Genomic DNA, 18,759 nt, shown 5'->3' on the forward strand with positions numbered 1-18,759 from the left:
CATCTGGACGCTGCTTTGCAAAGAAATCGGTCCTTTCTCGGGCAGTGAAATATTTGCTAACTTCTCCTAATGAGTGTGGTTTTGCAGACTGTAATTTCTGTGCAGCCTCGTTGCCAGGGCAGGTTTAAACAGAAATATGCAAACAATAAAGCACGACAGGGCACGCAGAGTTGGGTCATAAAATGCACGTCCCCTGTGTGTTGTGAGGCAAGGCGCCAGCAGCCTTGTGCCCTCAGCCACCTGTGTGCGATTCCAGCCGATCATCTGTGACTCACTGGAGGCTGATCAGATTGTTTCTGTCCCAAGGCCATTTTATTATAACGTTTGGTTGTGAATTTCATTAAGTTTTACAGTCCTACACGTGTGTGTTTATAACAAAAGCTATCTCCCCTTGTGGGATGACATTTGTTTTTATAAAACAAAAAAATTAAATCAAAATCCAAGCTGATGAAGGTTGAAAAAAAAATGGCGTGCGGTAAACAATAGACAGGAAACAAATCGTCAGTGTAAACCAACAGGAAATGTTGACCGATGTCCATCTGGAGGCTTCAAGAGCCATTTTTGGCTTTACTCAAAATCCCATGTGAAACATACATGGGGATAACGTGGAGACCTGCTCAGTGGACCATTGAAGAGCTGGCTCTTTAGCTCCAGCCAGTGGTAAGAAGCTCTTGGGGGAGAGAAATCAGAAATGTTCCCTAGGCCGCAGAAAGGACAGATTTCTTCATTACAGAATCTGGTAGGTCCTAGATGAAGTCTGTGGAGAGGATTAAGGGAATGTCAGGCCCCAGTGCATCTGAGCTCCCTGCTTTGTCAGCGTGATGTAGATTCAGGGGAGGCAAAGGGACCCATCATACACTGTGTTCACTTCTCTGTCTCGTGGTACAAAGTCATTAGGCCTCACACCTTCTCAGAAACATATACAATTATAGCATTTTATACCTGGGTGACTCAGGTAGTCCGGGGGCTGGCATGCATTTCCTGGAAGGAGCCAACATACATAGAGTAAATATGTTCCGTTTTTCTGGCCCTCCGGTCTCTGTCATAAGTGCTCGCCTCTGCTGATGTAGCATAAAAGCAAAGACATTATGTAAGTGGAGGAGGAAGGTTATGTTTCACGAAGGATTTTTAAGGCCATTGAAATTTGAATTTTATTTATTTTCACATGTTACAAAACATGATTTTATTTTTAAAAAAAAAGCTTATAAAAATTTAAAAACCATCCTTCGCTTACAAAAGGCCACATGAAAACAGATTTGGCTTACAGGCCATATTTGCTGACTGAGCCCAATAACAAAACCCCCAAGGTAGACATGGGGGATCGCCATATGTAGCCTGGCTCCTTTGACTCCCTTGTCTCTGGCTGCTTCTCCAATGGGCTAGAATGGAAAACTTCAAGAAGTCAAAAACCAATGACAGCTTTCCCATTGGCCTTCTGCCATGTAATAATAATGTACTCAACCTAAATTAGGATTAAAAAAATTTTTTTCTAATTTTTTAAATTTATTTTTGAGAAAGAGAGAGACAGGGTGAGCAGGAGAGGGTCAGAGAGAGAGGGAGACACAGAATCCAAAGACAGGCTCCAGACTCTGAGCTGGCTGTCAGCACAGAGCCTGACGCGGGGCTCAAACCCACAAATTGCTTGATCATGACCTGAGCTGAAGCCAGATGCTCAACCAACTAAGCCACCCAGGTGCCCCTAGATTATGCTTTTTTAATGGAGATCATTAAGTATATTTAATTTTGACTTTTTTAAAAGGTAGTTAATAACCACTGTTCTTTCGCTTGATCTTTGGCAGGATATATTTCTCTCTGGCTTTGTGGTCCAAAGCCTTATTTCACACATTTGAAAAAGAGAGAGTTGTTATCTGAAATCAAATATCAAGTTATGGCAAATTCTATTGTTCAGCCAATATTCACTTCCTCACCCCCTTCTCCAAGGGAGTAGTGTTCTCCCCTCACTCCTTCCCCTGCTTTGATGACTTAATCTGACCAGTTGAGGAAGAAAGGCCCAGGAGAGTGGAAGGCCAAGTGCGGTAATTCCAAGCACAGACCATCAGAGGAATTGCACGTTCCCATTGGCCCTTCAGGAGTTTCTGTCCTCCTCCATGAGATGAATATGCCCCCGAGTAGCTGCTGCCCTTTCTACTTCACCCCACGATGAGGACCCGGGAGTAAGCCTAGCTCTCATTGGCAGCCTGGAGCGGGGCCACCCCAGCTGACCCACAGACTCACAGCCAGAAGCAGGGCTGTGCCTGCCACCCCACAGTCCATTGAGCAAGAAATGAATGCTTATTGTTGCACGCCTTTGAGATTTTGGATGGTTTGTTTTGCAGCATAATTAAGGCAATAGCTGACTAAAACACAAGTTCATGGGGGAGCTGAGACAAAATCCCAAATTTCCTAAGGCCAACCTGCTTTACTTGCCGCTTACCTAGAAGAAAAATAAATGTACGTGAGGCAACTCTCAGCTGTAGAATATCCTGCTGGTGTGGCCTCATAGTCACAATTTCCAGACCGAGGTAGGACATCAGGTATTTCTGGGGTGAAATTATTGGTGAACCTTTATCCTCCGGGAAACCCTTGAGCCCGCCCGGTGTGTGCTTGCTGTTTGCTTCCCCTCTGCCACCCCTCCGCCTTTAAATAATTTCTGTTGTATTTGTTTTTCTCCCTTTCTCTCTTTGCTTTCAGTGCCAATCAAGCTTGGCACATTGTGAGAGTGAAATCTCTTCTTATTTATCTTCAAAATGGATGAGAGAAAAAGATTGTGTCTCCTTTAAGTGGGAAAGGCAGTGTCGTAAAGAAAGGAATAAATTGCTACAGAATAATTCAAGTAGCAAGGAAAGGTATGAAAGAAACCCTTTGGCAGACCAAGTTTCCATGAAACTGTGTACATCTATCTAGAAGGGTTTTTTTTTTTTTACCTTTTTTAATGTTTATTTATATTTGAGAGAGAGAGAGAAAGGATGTGAGCAAGCGAGCATGAGCACCGGAGGGGCAGAGGGAGTCAGAGACAGAATCTGAAGCAGGCTCCAGGCTCTGAGCTGTCAGCTCGGAGCCTCACATGGGGCTTGAAACCTTGAGCTGAGCTGGGAGATCATGACCTGAGACAAAGTCAGATGCCTAATGCCTAACCGACTCAGCGACCCAGGCACCCCTAGAAGTTTTTACGCTCAAAAAATATATATATATATATTTGAGCTCGTATGCACACATTCTGATCGAATGGAACCAGCTAGCCTTGTTTCCTTGAATAGTTGTAAATTTGGTGCCAGGTTCTATTTAATGATTGGCCTAAATAGGGCTGACATTTGGCATAGTGGCTGTGCGCTTGAGAAGGACAATTGAGAACAAAGGAACACTGATTCAACGAAGCGTCCTTTATTCTGCTGTTGCTGTTAATGATTTTCCCCAGGCATCGCGGGTTTGAACGGAGAACCGTCCTAGGAAACTGTTTGGGGTTTCTCCCCATCAGTTCTGTAGCAATGAAAATCCTTTAAAAAGATTTTCCAAGCCAAAACTGCTCCCCACTTGGCCTTTCTAGAAGTGTAAACCAAGAGCCATAAAGTGGGTTTGACCCTTCTAGACCACTAATAAACAGAAAGATAAAGCCAGAAAAGCATCTGTAAACAGAAGCTGTGCTTTGAGCGCCGTGGAACTCAGCGCTGTAAGAAAAGAGCAGGCTTTAGAATTAACTGTCTCCTTAATCATAAGTGAAAATGGCCAAATTTGCTGACTTTCCCTATGGAAATGAGAGATTATTCATGCGATATGATCAATTGTTATCTGTTTGACAGTAAGGTTACCTATCAGATCAAATATTAGGAAACCAAATAAAAGAGAAAATAAACCTTGCTTTTTAAAAAAAAAATTTTTTTTTCTCACTTGTCCTGTGAAAAGTCAGCAAAATAAAGGTGAGGCAAGCAACTTCATACCATGATTTACATCAAAACGAGAGTAAGGCCAAGCAAGATCACCGGCTTATTCTTGTGAATTGTGCCTGACATGCAGGTGCCTGGCAAAGGGGCAAGTGCAGCCCACCTGTCCCCTACAGTCCCCGCACGGAGCAGCACACCCTGGTGAGGTGCTAACTGCTGAGTGCAGGAGGAGGCTTCCCTTTCCCCAGTTCACACAGACGCCATGTGAGATCACCAAGTCAAGCATCCACCCTGGGCGCCATTTTCCTATTCACACAAAGGCTCTGTGTGGGCTGGCGGCAGCTCTTAGCCAAAGCACAGTGATTGCTAGATATTCCATTAGAGTAATAAATAATACTTCAAACCCCACCCATATTTTCAGCATGTCAAAAAATCACGGAGATGTTCATGAAGTTATGTTTTAATTCTGGACCTTGTCCAAGAATATCATGGAGTTCTGTCAACTGAGCAATGACATTCTTGCTGCCGGTACACAACGTTTTGCTCTGTGGGTGCCCTGTGCTTGCTGGCTGAGAAAAGACAGGGCCCAGGATTAGCGACTGACAAAATGATCTGCTGGTAGAACCAAATGTGACTAAGCTCACCTCGTTACACTGCTGATTTGTTCACTAGGGATAAGTGTATGTCTTCCTAGCCTGACCCAGATGAGCTTTTAGATATGGGCCGTTAAAGATGTTACAAATACTGTTCAAGTGGGATTTCTTATATCTTCTTGCTGGAGTCACTCAGGGTCACTCAGACTCCTCCATTCCATATCTGTAGTCCAGGAGTTTTTATTTAAATTTTCCCATTAGAATAACTTAACTCAATGGAGTATTTAAAACACAATTAACTGTGATACAACATTTCTTAAGGGCAGTTTTACTTAAAATAAGGCCTGGAAATACTATATCCCTTTGAGCCAGCAGTTCCTGGCAACCTGCTATATCCACTTTCATAATACTGATCTTCATTTACTCCTTTGTTCTAGCATACTCTTTCCTGCCTTCAAGTCTTTACACCTACTATTCCTTCTTCTTGAGATCTTCTTCCTTTCTGTCTTCCCCTAATTATTTCCTGTTCGTCCTTCACTCCCCAGCTCAAGTATAACTTCTACAATGAAATCTTCTATGACTTCCACAAATTATTCTTTCTGCCTGGCTCTTTGTTTAGTGCCTACGTCTCCCACGTGAAGGTCAACAGGTCTATGTCCCCAGAACCTTACCCAGGGCCCAAGACTGAGGAAACCTTCAGCATTTGTTAGGGACCAAATGTTTTGTGTCCACTCCAAAATTCTTATGTTGAAACTCTGCCCCTCATTGAGGTGAGTCCTTTAGAAACTGATAAGGTCTGAGGAGGTCATGAAGGTAGAGCCCCCATAATAGAAGTAGTGTCCTTATAGAAAGAAGAAAAAGAGACAAGAGCTCTTTTCCTCGCTTTCACCTTCTCTTCATGTGAGGGAAAAGAGAGAGGTTATCTGTCTGCAAGTCTGGAAGAGAACTCTCACCAGGAACTGAATCTGCCCCGGCCTTGAGTTTGGACTTCCCCTTCTCCCAAACTATGGAATAAACATCTGGGGTTTACGTCCCCCACTCTGTGGTATTCAGTTAAAGCAGCCTGCACTAAGACAGCAACTATTTGTTGATGGACAGATGAGTGAAAGGAGGAGAGGAAGAAAGGAGAGAAGGGAAAGTTTAGGAAAACAGGAGAGAAGGAAAGAACCAGAGAGGTGTTCAAGATTTAGCTGTGAGGATATGATTAGGCCAGTAATTATGATAGCAAAGCCTGGAAATCAGTGTTCCTTGTGTGAGTATTCTACCTAGCCGCTGCCAATAATGCCCCGCCATCAAGGGGATGTCCTCAGCATATTGTTAGACAAATCAAAAAGGTTATAAAGCCACACATACTGCTTGGATCGCACTTTCTTTGAAGAAAAGTATAATAGAACAACACAAATGTGCACAATAATCTAGAACAAGGACCCAGAGGCCGTCAACACGTTAAGAATAGCTGTCTCGGGATGGGATAAATCTGGATGATTCCTTGCTTTCCTTTTACTCACCCGTATTTTCTCATTTCTCCACAATGAGCATGTGCCACTTGTGTGTACCATATGTCGGTTTCCTCCCACACAGGCTCCATCTTTCCCTCACGCCTAGTTTGAGACAGTCTCGGGACCTTTTTGTGTTCTCTAAAAAGAATCTGCTTAGACTGTGAACCCTGGTGAACGATGTAAATGCTATGGAAGTTTTTAAGTGAGAGAGGGGATGCTTTCATCTCAGAGCCCACAGTGATGATCTCAGTCAAGGTCCCTACAACCCAATCCTCTTGTCCTAGGGGCTCTTTTCTAAGTAACTGGTGGGCTTCCCCTTGTCACTCTCATCTTTGTTCCCCATGTAGCTTCTCTCTCTTGGCCCCTTGCCTGACTCCAGCTTCTGATTCTTATAAACGTAAAGTCATTTCCTTCTTCTGCATGAAAGCTTGTCCCAGACCCACACTTGCTCTTACCCCACAGCTGGCTGAATGTAACTCCTCAGCAAAGCCCACATTTCCTCAGTTAAAAAAAAATCCTTACACCAGCTGTAGAGAAGACGCAATTTCATCCATGTTGTTATGCCTAAACAGTAAAATTTAAACTATAATTATCTAAAGATGAAAAAGTTCATGTGCAATTTATCATTTTCCCACGTAGTACTCTATCCCATCCCAGTGAAAATTGTGACTGGTCTTTAAAGCAGAAACATATCAACAAAGAAAGAAATATAGACCACAGATGGACCCAAGGTTTTGCTGATCTTTGGGGAACATTATCCACCGCACATTGGTCTAGTTATCAAGTTTCCCATCACCCTCTACACATTGGTTTTCAAATTCTCCAAGCTGGAAGAACTTTAAAAATCCAATTCTTGGTGGGGTGATAGGGCATCTTAAAGGGCTTGGCACAAATACAAATAAGAAAATCTACCAGAACTCCATTTTCTTAAGAAGTCCCAACTATTGCTTTTTGAGCTTTAGGAACTTCACAGGACCCAGTATAAAACCACTGCTGTTGGTAATTGAGCAGAAACTAGGAAGGGGCTGGGGAGGGCCAAGCTCTAAAGCAGATTCCAACAATTCTAACTCTGATTCTCCCCAGTTTCCATTCAGACCTGCCATATGTGACTTAAGTCAGAACTCCTCACTTTGTAAATAATCAGATATAACATTTGTTAGTTTCAGCAACAGTAGCTTTCTCTTAACATCGATATGCCGGGTTCCTGTGCTAAAGCTTAGTATTCATTGTCCCATCCACGTCTCCCAGTAACCCTGTCTACATCGTAGAGATACTAGTCCTGTCCTTATTTGATTGCATAACCATCAACTAGGGGTTAAATAACCTGTGCAAATTCCCATAGACAGTGGTAGAGGCTGTACTTGAAGCAATGGCTGACATCAAATCCATACTCCTACGCCTTTGAAACGTTCCTGCTTCCCCTATAAATTTAAATCTTCTCTGCCTTCATTTTAGCATACAGCTAGAGAGAATTATATGATGTCCTTAGAACAGATGCACTCATATTATATTTGCAAAAAGGTTTTCTGTTGCTTTGGCCCAGCTATTTTTTAAATGACCCCTATTAGATAGCAGTTAAACATCTGTGTTCCCAAATGGTTGGGAAGAACACCACTGTGTGTGTTTCAGCCCTAACACTGTAACTATTAGAAAGCAAATAAATTCAAGGACTATTATTACAGAACATATTAATATTATATCATTCCAAAGTTCCGGTCCTTGGAAATTAAAATTGTCATATCATATATCTGGTAGAATGTATATGTACTTAGAGCGCAAAATTGTAATTTTCCCAAAAAAGTGTTAGAAAGTATACACTAGTGTTCTATCCTTTCTTATGTAAGCTCAAAAATATCCTTAAAATGATGTATCCTTTATAATCAATTGTTTAAAAATATACAGAAAGAATGTACAGTTTGCTCTTCAAGATAGATTTTTATGAGTACAAAACTTCTTACCTCTTCATTTAAACATGTAGGAATTTTCTTTTAGATCAGACTCAATTAACCCTCACCCCATCTTCATACTAGAACTATTTGTAAGCCAGCAAAAGACAGCACAAAGTTATAATGAAAGTGGTCACCATTTTTGGTTTTATATTTCAAGGACAAAGTTTAAAGAGTATTCTAGTTACTCTCCAAAGTCTTGACTTTGAAATATTGTCTTATACAGAAATAAAGTATAAAGAGGGAATTTTTTGTCCTAACTAGTCTTTCTAAATTTTATTATATATATTTTGATGGATAAATTAGATATCCACAGGTACTTCTTTAGACAGTTCTGTTTCTTAAATTCTTTTCAGTAGAAAGCTCTTCGATCCATCCAATTTGAGGTCCAGTCTCAGCTGTACAGTAACTGTGTGACCTTGTACACATTTCAGCTATGCTTGTAAAATAGGGATTATAGAGTTACAATGTGGATGAAATGGGATAATATTTTATCTTTTGGGGTTTTTTTAACTTTTAATTAGTAATGGGATACTATTTGTAAAAGCAAAATTTTCAGCATAATGCCAAGCACAAAGTAGGTGCTTAATGCATAGTAGCTCTCATTATCATTTCCAACCTTCCTCTAGCTTCTTCTTAAAGTATCTCATTGTCCTATATGAATGCAAATCCAGTAGTCCTATGATAGCCCTACCACTTTGAGATACTCGGAGTCGTGGTCATTACCAGCCATGATTATCAACATGGTGTTGTTTAATAAGATCCTTAGATCTTCCTTGACATTTCAAATTCTCCATAACCTCCCTAATTCTTTGGATTGAAGATGCCATCTTGGGAAGTTCTCTCACATAACGCCTATTTTTGAGATACCACCTAACCCCGAATCCTTACTTTGTATTACCTAACCCTCATGTGGCCAGAATTGTTGAGACAGAACGTAGGAGGGATGAGTTTTGATGAGAGGAAAGGACAGGGTCAAGTACTGAGCATAGGTGGCATCAAGGGAGCACATGTCTGAGGGATCAGCATGCCCACCATTTTATAGGCAACAGAAGAGGCCCCTTGTTTCCTACCTCACCAGTATGACCCATGGGTGCTAGCACCCTTCCACTCACCAGTTGGCTTCCCTTCCAATGGCTTTCCTTCCAATGCTCAATCATCAGGATGGAGTCTACGTTCACTTCCCCCCAGCACGTACAGACCAGACCTTATTAACAACTGCAGGTTATATTCTGCAACCCTTTAGAGTAGTGCTTCTGAAAACAGTTCCTGTGCATGCAAACTGCCTGAAGACTTTGTTAAAATGTAGATTCTGATTCAGGAGGCCTACAGTGGGGCCTGAGGTCCTGTGTTTCTAACCAGCTCCCAGGTAACGCCAATGATGCTGATAAGGAGTACTCTGAGCTTACAGATCATGGTAACCTCATGAATTTTGACAACAAACCCATGGAAGGGCAGGGCCTGTATTTCATCTCTATGTCTCAGGTGAGGAGGATAAGGTACATAGAAGTTAAGTGTTTTCTTAAAGTCAGAGGAGCCTACACTGGGTCTTCATCCAGTTCTTCCAGCAGCACAAGGCTGCCCTCACCTTAGTTCTCGGTGCCTGAAGTGCCATTAGTGACTCAAGATCAGCTTGTAAATTCATTTTTGAGGAAAGAGAGTAAATGATATAGCTGGCTAACTTTTCTTTCTCGTGTTTCTAGATCTATTATCTACTGCATCTTATCCACCTATTCCCATGCTATGCCTCTTATCACTTCTCACAGTCTTCCCTATGTAAATGCGTATCACACAGATGGACCACTTAATTCCTCTTAACAAATAAATACTTGTTGATCTTTCATTTGGGCAAGGCATTGAGTGATGGTCTAGGGACAGCAAGATAAGACTTGGTCCCTGCCCTCAAAGAACTTTCACAATATCAAAGACAATCAACATCTTTACCAGTTGCCAGAGTAGAAGGCAAGCTATGCCAGCATAAGACATGATTTGACAAAAAGAATAAACAAAGTGATACGAAATCCCAAGGGAGGGAGAAATTAGCTTTTTAAGTGGATAAGGGAAGATTCTTCAGTGGAGACTGTATTTGTGGGTTAACCTTTAAACTAAAGCAGGATTTCAACATGTGGGAAAAAATGTGGAGGAGGAAGAAAAGAAAAAAAAAAAAAAGACAGGTTGCAGGCATGAGAAGTCTCTCTGGAAGATTTGCTCATTCAAAATGGCTGGTCTCCTGTGCTTCCCCTTGTCCATCAGGCTTGTACATCTGCAACAAAGTCCAGGGGAAATGCAATACCTTGCCTCTAAGGTACTGGCAGCAGAGTGCAGTCTGGTATCACTCCCCCTCAAAATGGAACCCATCCAGATTCCCACCTCTCATTCTGTCTGAGTCCAATCCATCTCAGGAGAAGTATCACTTTTCAAGAAGGGACTTAGAGGCTCAGATAACAAATCTCTCATTCGTGAGTCATGTTCTTCTTGGCAATCCAACAGCACATGGATATTTCCTTTCCAGCCTCTTTCTTTTCCAATCATCCCTAATGGAAACATTGCCTCATGCCTTCCTTTGCCAAATCCTCCAGCTCACCTGAAGCCCATCTTCTGGGATTTCTTGCTTGAACTCAAGTCCTATCTCCCATAAACAAATCAACCAAGCTATCTTCCTGAGTTATTTGGATCCTAAGCACAAAAGATGATACCAAGTCATTGCAGGACAATTTTTATTTTTAGCTTTTCAAGGCTGCCCAATTTAGATACTAGCAATAAAGGCAAAGCACTAAGCAAACAGTAGGTGCTCAATACATGTTCTTTGTTGTTATTATTGGCTTTCATTTACCAACTTGTTTTTGATAAAACCCAACTTCAAGGCATTTTTAATTTTGCTTAACCAATGTTTCTCTCATGAATTCTCTTCTGATATCTTCTTCCAGTCATGTGGAACATTCCACACAATCTCTGTTACTTAAAAAAAACTCCCTGAACCAACCATTTCTGAAGAAGTTCTCAATAAATAGTATGTGTGTCTGCTTCAATGTTTGCAGTCTTGAAAATATTGCCTCAGTGTTCTTTACCACGACCATTGTTAAGGTTTCAAATTACCTATGACTAGCAAATTTTTAAAATATTCCTACGTGATCTTCAATCAAGTTCTCTTCTTGCCCACATTTTATAAACTTTTTAAATGAGGGAGAAGTCACAGCTACCATTGCTGTGATGAGTCTTCCATCCTCTACAAAAAGCATCTGCCAGTTTACCAGAAGCCATCTCCCCTCCTTGGAAATCACATCTTAGAAGGATATATGATTTACATGTATTTAGTAGAGAGAAGGTCTGCCTGAAACAAGGAAATGTGTATTTTAGGTGGTATAAATGTAATCATATTACTTTGAAATACATGCAGTAAAAAATTAATTAAATCACCCAAGTGTTGATAAGTTGCAATTTGTAATTAGCATGTTAATTGTTTATAAATTGAGGTCTCTAAAGTGCCCCACATTTGAGGTAATCTTGTAGTCGAAATAGTTCTTCTTTTTTTCCTTTTTTGACTATCATATCCTTTTACTGAAAACCTCACCCTTGCTGAAGTCAAACAGAATCTCAAATTAGAAGATATGAAAATAAGGAAAAATGCTTTTCTTTCTTGTTAGAAATGTTAATTAGGGATCAGTGTGAAAATCAACACATATTTAAAGTAATCTTTAGTTCTTCTCTTTAAAGAAATGTTCCATCAACATATTAATAAACCCTTTCTTTAGTTTATACATATTTTTGCATAATTGAGTTCATAATTATTATTATTTTTCACTTAATTATATCTCTTTGGAAAACTTGATTCCACTAACTACATAATATGTTTAAATACTTATATCTAATCATTTAAACACTCTCCTATTATTCTACATGCACATTATTTCTCATTTTGTATTATTGTAAATAATGCTAGAATAAACACACTGTACATAAATTTTATCTGTACTCTTATATCCCTATATTCTTAGAAGTGATAGTACCTAACCAAAAGTACATCTTTTTTAATTTGTTATTTTGACCTAGTTTTAAACTTACAGATGAGATGGAAGGAAAATACCAAAAAAAATCTCTTATATGCCTTTACCTAGGTTTCCCACATTTGAACATTTCACCACATTTGCTTTATGATTCCCTTTCCCTGTCTCCTCTTTCTATCTTCTTCTTCTCTCTAATCCTTTCTCTCCATTTCCCCTCTACCTTCTCTTCTCCCCTCCCTACCTCTTTCCCTCCCCTATTTGAGAACAACTTGAAGACATAATACATCTATACCCCTAAGTACATCAGTATATCTTTCCTAAAATCAAGGAAAGCACATCTAAGAATCAAATATAAAATTCATATTGATAAGATATATTGTCTAATCCACAAAATTTATGTAGGTTTTTCCATTTGTCCTGATAGTGATCTTTATAGCAAATAAAATCCTGGATCATACATTGTGTTCACTTATCATAAGCCTCTGGTTTTCTGTAATCTAAAACAATTCCTCAACTGTTCTTTGTCTTTCATGATATTGACATCTTTAAAGAATAAAAGCCCATTATTTCATTAGTTTGTATTTCACTCTGGATTTCTTGGATATTTTCTCACGAGTGGTTTCAGGCTACTTATTTGCAGCAGGAATACTGTTGATATGATATTATTTTTTTCTCATTGCACCATATCATAAGGCCCCTGATGTTGGCTTGTCTCCTTACTCGGGATGTTAACTTTGATCACTTGGTTAAAAAGGTATCTGAGGAGCACCTGTGTGGCTCAGTCGGTTAAGTGTCCGGTTTCAGCTCAGGCCATGATCTCATGGTTCATGGGTTCGAGCCCCGCATTGGGCTCTGTGCTGACAGCTAGCTCAGAGCCTGGAGCCTGCTTCAGATTCTGTACCTCCCTCTCTCTCTGACCCTCCCCTGCTTGCACTATCTCTCTCTGTCTCTCAAAAATAAATAAAAAATATTTTAAAAAAATTTTTTTAAAGATGGTATCTGATTTCTCCACTGTAAGGATACCTTTTTCCCCTTTGGTAATTAATACATATTTTGTAAAACTGTGGAAATACCCTATTACTCATCAAACTTTGACCCGCTAATTTTAGTATCTCTTGACTATGTTAGCTTCAGTTCATTGTTAGTGTGACGGCTGTTGAATGATGGGTTTCTGATTCCATCATTCCTTCTGCATTTATCAGGTGCAGACCCTATAAGGAGAAACTTCCCTTTTCCTTAACTAATTATTTATATCCATATGGACTCGTGGTTTCCTATTTTATTTAATTGGTCATCATCTGTTATCATCTCTACTTTGATACTCATACTGGTCTAGATTTAGCTGGTGGGGGCTCCTTCAACCTGGCACCCATGTGCTTTTGCCGGGTGCCTGTAATTCTTTGAGCACTTCCTACTTTCAGACATAACATGAAGTTCCAGGTCTGTGTTGTTTTTCTTTGTCTTTGTTTGTTGCCTCTCCCCAAGGGTCAGCTAGTTCTCCAAAGGTTCTTAGTTCCTGTTGGGGGAAATGGTGTTTTGAGACCGAGATAGGTATGCATGTGGTTACCAAGCGTTATTGCTTCTAGATGCTTTCAACCTACAGAGCTGGAAAACACAGTTGTACACACATTCACTCATGTAACATGTGTGTATACCTATACACACACCCATCTCCACTTGTATCCATGACTGTAACCACACCTTACACTTCATTTTTTTTGCATTAAGAAATTTTATTCTGTATACAATATCTAAATGGTAAATATTATCCACTTAGCATAATATTATTTTTCCACTCACAAAGTCTCTGAAGCAAGGAATAGGATAAGAGTTTTCAAAGTTTGGAATGCTCTTAGGAACCATTCCCCTGGTTTTTTCTTTTTTTCTTTTAAATAGTTTATTGTCAAATTGGTTTCCATACAACACCCAGTGCTCTTCCCCACACCTTACACTTTAAAACTAATGAGTGGTTTATGACCTCTGATTGTTAAGACCTCCAATTCCAATTTAATGGAATAGGGTTTATTCTCATTCTTACCCTTTTTGTATTTGTAACTCCTTCCTCCAATAATCTGAAACATTGCTACTGCTATCTGCAGTTGATTATCTGCTTAATTCTAGTTTACACAGAAAGTAGTTTCAAAATTGCTAACCTATAACTCTGTGGGAACCAGAAAATATATTAAGTACAGGTAATTCTTTGTTGATAATTTCTTTGTATTCAGTCTGAGGATTGCCAGTCCAAATATAGTGTTCAAAAAAAGACAAATTTTGATAAATCTCAAAATATATCATCAGATCATTTTCACCAGTCATCAGCAGTGATTAAGGGTAAACAATAGAGAGCACCTTACCAACACTGAAGGTAGTCATTCACACACACACACACACACACACAATTAGGTTACTAATTAAGTTTTAAAATGTTACTATTATCAATTGTATTTTTTTATTCCTCTTGCAAGTAATTACTGGAGGAAAAATGATTTTGAAACCCCAAATATTTTTTTTTGCAAATGGGCTTGATTATAATTAGCAGCTCAGCTCTGGAGCTAATAACCCTGGGATCTTACCAGATATTGAGGAGAGCAAGCAGTGGGAGGGCGAGGTGAAGAAGGAAGATGGGGTGAAGCTCTTCCACATACATAAGCAAGCGCCAAGGAAGCCATCTTTGTTCCTTCTCCCCCAGCCTGCGTGTTTTGGTTTTGGTGACTTTGGTATCCCTTGCCCTGAAAATTCATTTTAATCTGAAATTACTGAACTCAAGTGTTGGGCAGGAAGCAAGGCCACCTACACAATTATTTGCCACCTGTTCAATCCCCCTTGGGCAGAGTCATTCAGTACTTGACTTTCAGAGAAAACTAAGGCTATTCAAAAGCCCTAGGGCTCTTACAAATGTAGTAATAAATATTAAGTGAAATCACAGGTATACAAGAGTATACAAGTTTCAGAGTTCAAGCAGAGGATTCATTCTAAGCAAACCGCATATGCCCTGGGTCTCTTCAACAGAATCACCGAGACTCATAAATGAAATGAGATCCAGTCATTTCTCCTTAATTGTTTATATTTACATAGACTGTTCGTGATAAAGCTTCCTGGCCCTTAAAACACCATCCTCAAATCTTAAAACACCACCCAAAAATCCACCAGAGCCATTCCCAAACCTGAACTATTCCCTATACACTTTGAAGGGTGAATTCCACAGTAGGTGAATTATATCTGAATTAAAAATAAAACAGAAAGCAACTACTAAAGCCATTCCAATGATAAAAACCAAACTTCATAGTATAGAAAGGATAGGCAAGTACTAAGAGGCAATAACACATGAGGAAACTGAGGCTCAAAGAGAAAAATAATGCCCAAGAACATGTAGATGATAAGGGGACAAACCAGGACTCAAACCCACCTCTGTTCCTTTCCAAAATTCAGGATTTTAACCCACACACCATGACTCCAGTGAAGACATACAGGCTGCAACCCGCTGCTAAGTCATGACACGTTAACATAACGTCCCATCAGGACAAAGCTTTGCAACAGAGATGATTCAATCACTCAAGAGGTATGTTCCTTGACATTGTAATGAATAATTGTCTGTACTGATGGTTTGCGGATATTTTCTCTTCACGGGATTAACCATTCACTTTACCAGACTAATTGTTTCAACCAGTAAGTTCAGCATCATGAAAATAGACTCCCTGAAGTGAGATTCAAAATAGCAAATTATAGGGTATATTTAATTTTTTTAAAGTTTATTTATTTTTGAGAGAAAGGGAATGGCCATGAGCACAAAAGGCACAAAGAGAGGAGATACAGAATCTGAAGTAGGCTCCAGGCTCTGAGCTGTCAGCACAGAGCCTGACGTAGGGCTCAAACTCACAAATGGTGAGATCATGACTTGAGCCAAAGTCGGACGCTTAACTGACTGAGCCACCCACGTGCCCCCATAGGATCTATTTAACTGGTGAAAGATATAACAAAATAAAGTGGAGTGTGGGGCTGTGGATTTATAATAAGGACAATGGTGGTCATTATACTGGTCTCAAACTGTTTATCCTGCTTCCTGCACAGTAGGGTGCACACAGATCACCTGCGAAAGGTGCTGAAGTGCAGACTCTGAATTGGTCGACCTAGGGTGGGAGATTCTGTGTCTCTAGCCTGCTTCCAGGTACTACCAATGCTGTGGATCCACGGACTACAGTCCGAGCAGCACGAGTCTAGTCGTATTCCCTGCATTGCCCGTTCATGAGAGTCATATTCCCCATATTGCCCATTCAAGTGGATAATCTGAAGCCCCCATGCAAACCATACATCCCAAGAATCTACCCCATCTGGCTGAATCCAGAGCTCTAAGACAGAGGCTGTGGAAGCTCACTGTCTATTGGGCACACACTGTGACTCACATTATCAGCCGGGTTGGAATCCCCTGTCTGGATGATGCTAACAAACCAATACTATGCCTATACAGGAACAATTAGCAGTTTTTAAAATCCAAGTCTTGGCTTCTTTCATTGTGTTCTATCAACTGATCTATGGTATTTATGCTTAGTGATTTATGAGATCTCATTATTTAACAAACTATATGTACACTAGGCAGTCGTAGTAACATGAGCCCTGTCTTTGTGAAAGACCCAGCCGTAAAACTTCACTTGGAAGTGGATTGAGGCTGACAGATACTATATATATGCATGCTCGGTGTTGGTATGTATGTATGGCTGGGGTTTTATTTGGGCAAGAAATGTTCCTTGTTCCGCAGTTAAAACTGGAGGGGAATAAGGAAAAGAGCAAGCAGAAAACTTAGAAGACTTTACAACATCTACATTGACAAAACCAGTAAATATTAGTACTATTTGACTCTCTGATGCAAAACAGTTGTTATACAGATTGCCAATCCCGTTTGAGATATGCCAGATTCTCCTTGTTTCAATCAGATAATTAAATGTCCATCTTACAATTAGCAACTGATACATAAATGTACACATATACACACACATGTATTATGATTGCCAAGAATGTTTTCTAGAAAACCAGAAGGTATATTTGTGGAAGCTGTTGTTTAGGACTTCCCTCGTTGGTCCCAGACCATTTTCCCACCCCGCAAGTAACCTCATCCTTATAAAATAGAATTGTCAAAATTAATAAAATCACTATGTTCAATTACTTAAGTTATACATATACTGTTATTAACTATATTCTTCAGTGTTCTGAAACAAAGGGGGAAAAATACTTTCTGGTATGTAAGTTCAAAGAAACGAACCTCTTACCAGACGTGAGCAGTTGTCTTGGGAATGCAGATTTATGAAAATTGATAGCCTGTCTTTGTCTGGCAAAACAAAGTGCCTTTCTTTCCTACTTTGTTTTCTCCCTGTGTAACAGAGACCGATTTTTTTTTCATTTTTATTTTCAGGGGATGGGATGTGAAATTTAAAATTAAACATACCTCTCAGGCCCATAGCAAGGAAACATCTCTGGGGTCTCTGCAATTCCTTTGAGCCCCCAAAAAAAAGATGTTGACCTTCAAGTTCAAGCTACAATGAAGACTGAAAGCAAATATGTTGGGGTAGAGGGAGACAGATGTTCAGATTGTATGTTTAAGTTGATGATGAGTAAACAGGTTATTATAAACAAAGCCAGACGGCTGGATGTGGTTAGAGAGTGTTTATGAAAAAAATAAGTCAAATAAATAAAATTTAAATGCTCTTTTAAAAAATCAGAACATAGGAAAATGCTGAAAGAAAATAACGGTGTTCTATTTTGGTATCAGGAAGGCACAATCCAGGATTTTATATTTTTTTCTTCCCATAAATGATGTTTACATGTGTGTCGCGCTTACCTAGGCTTACTTAGCATATGCTAAAAATAATGAGAACTTCTCATCTCCTGGAACGTGTCCCATGTTCCTCCAATTACCCTGCTTTCAGTTTCAAGGCAGTGAGCAGCACTGCTGCAAAGGTAAACAAGCAGCTGAGATAACACTACAAATTTAAAACGTCACTTGAACATACCCATTCAATAAAGAGACAAAGGGGCCACGATGGCCTTTTTCTCCTGCCCTAAAAATCTGGAAAGCAACTGGGTTTTCTATCCCACTTTTGGGGATTTGAACAGCATCCAGACATCTGTAAGATGTGTATTTTTAATCACATCTGACTTTCACTCCCAAGCCTTATGTACCCAAACTTGAAACTGCCATGTGGCCTACGAGCCTGTAAAGGAACCCCGCCCTCAAACATGGGAAGTTTCCAAAAGCATTTGTTCCCAATTTCCACAGTTTGGGTTAGAGTACTTCCATAGGGCTCCCTGACTCTCGGAAAACTGGAAACCTGGCTTGATTTGGCTTCGTTTCTGCTAGCTGCACCTTCCCAAGAGGTTTGCTTTAGCTTTCATTCTGATCTGAGTAAATGTTTTTTCATATGCCTGGAATGATACAATAATTTTACCACTAAATAAAGAAGACATTTGTTGAGCATTTATTAGGTATTGAAGTCAGGGAGGCGTGGTGGACAATACTGTGTCTGCTATCACTGAGCTAGTTGAGAAGGAAGACACAGGCAGGTGAAATGGTCAATAACAGTCAAAGATGTAAATAACTATACGGAAAAAAACATAAAACACAAATTATGTTTCTAACAATTGCCAAAAGATGAAGTATAAAAACGGCAGAAAGAGTATCACATCGGGTGGAGATGCCTAATGAGCAAGGGATTATAAGAGGTTGACCAGATGTACTGATTTGGCTGGGTTGCGACGTATTGCCTCCTTTCATTTATGAAAGCATCCCAGTTTGCATGAGAAATTACATGGTCACACCCTGTTTACGGAAGACTGAATTTAGATACAAG

Source organism: Suricata suricatta, chromosome 12, assembly GCF_006229205.1.
Source record: "Suricata suricatta isolate VVHF042 chromosome 12, meerkat_22Aug2017_6uvM2_HiC, whole genome shotgun sequence".
NCBI classification, from domain to species: Eukaryota; Metazoa; Chordata; class Mammalia; order Carnivora; family Herpestidae; genus Suricata; species Suricata suricatta.